At 45.5% G+C, this 413-nt stretch overlaps 1 protein-coding gene across 1 annotated transcript in view; it reads left to right on the top strand.

Annotated features, from left to right (window-relative positions):
- STK25 (serine/threonine kinase 25) overlaps positions 1-413 on the top strand; it is a 14,787-nt gene that overhangs the window by 3,303 nt on the left and 11,071 nt on the right. The window lies entirely within an intron of this gene.

Raw genomic sequence — 413 nt, 5'->3', positions numbered from 1 at the left:
GGTTGAGTCACCGTCCCTGGAAGTATTTAAAAGACGTGTAGATGTGGTGCTTAGGGACATGGTTTAGTAGGCATGGTGGTGTTGGGTTGACGGTTGGACTCGATGATCTTGGAGGTCTCTTCCAACCTTAATGATTCTATGATTGAAAGGAGAAGAGTTTTGATACAACGCTCCACAGCCAGAGGGTAGAAGTTGTCTCCGGGCTGTTGCACTGGCTGAAATTCAGTTCTTGCATGCTAGCAGAGAGACTTGAACAAGAGAAACTGTTAAGATGTTCTGTTCACCAATGTATTTCCAGGCCAAAGCTAGAGATGAGCATCCTGCTGTTTGTTTGGGAAGCCTTTAACCCCAGGATTTTCCATTTAATGTTGCCAAGTGCAAAGTCCAGCATTCTGATTGCAGAATGCGCACCA

The sequence above is a fragment of the Pygoscelis adeliae genome, unplaced genomic scaffold, assembly GCF_000699105.1.
Source record: "Pygoscelis adeliae isolate BGI_AS28 unplaced genomic scaffold, ASM69910v1 Scaffold544, whole genome shotgun sequence".
Classification (NCBI taxonomy): domain Eukaryota; kingdom Metazoa; phylum Chordata; class Aves; order Sphenisciformes; family Spheniscidae; genus Pygoscelis; species Pygoscelis adeliae.
Note: the sequence above shows the minus strand (reverse complement) of the source record. Positions and strands in the feature narration are given on the sequence as shown.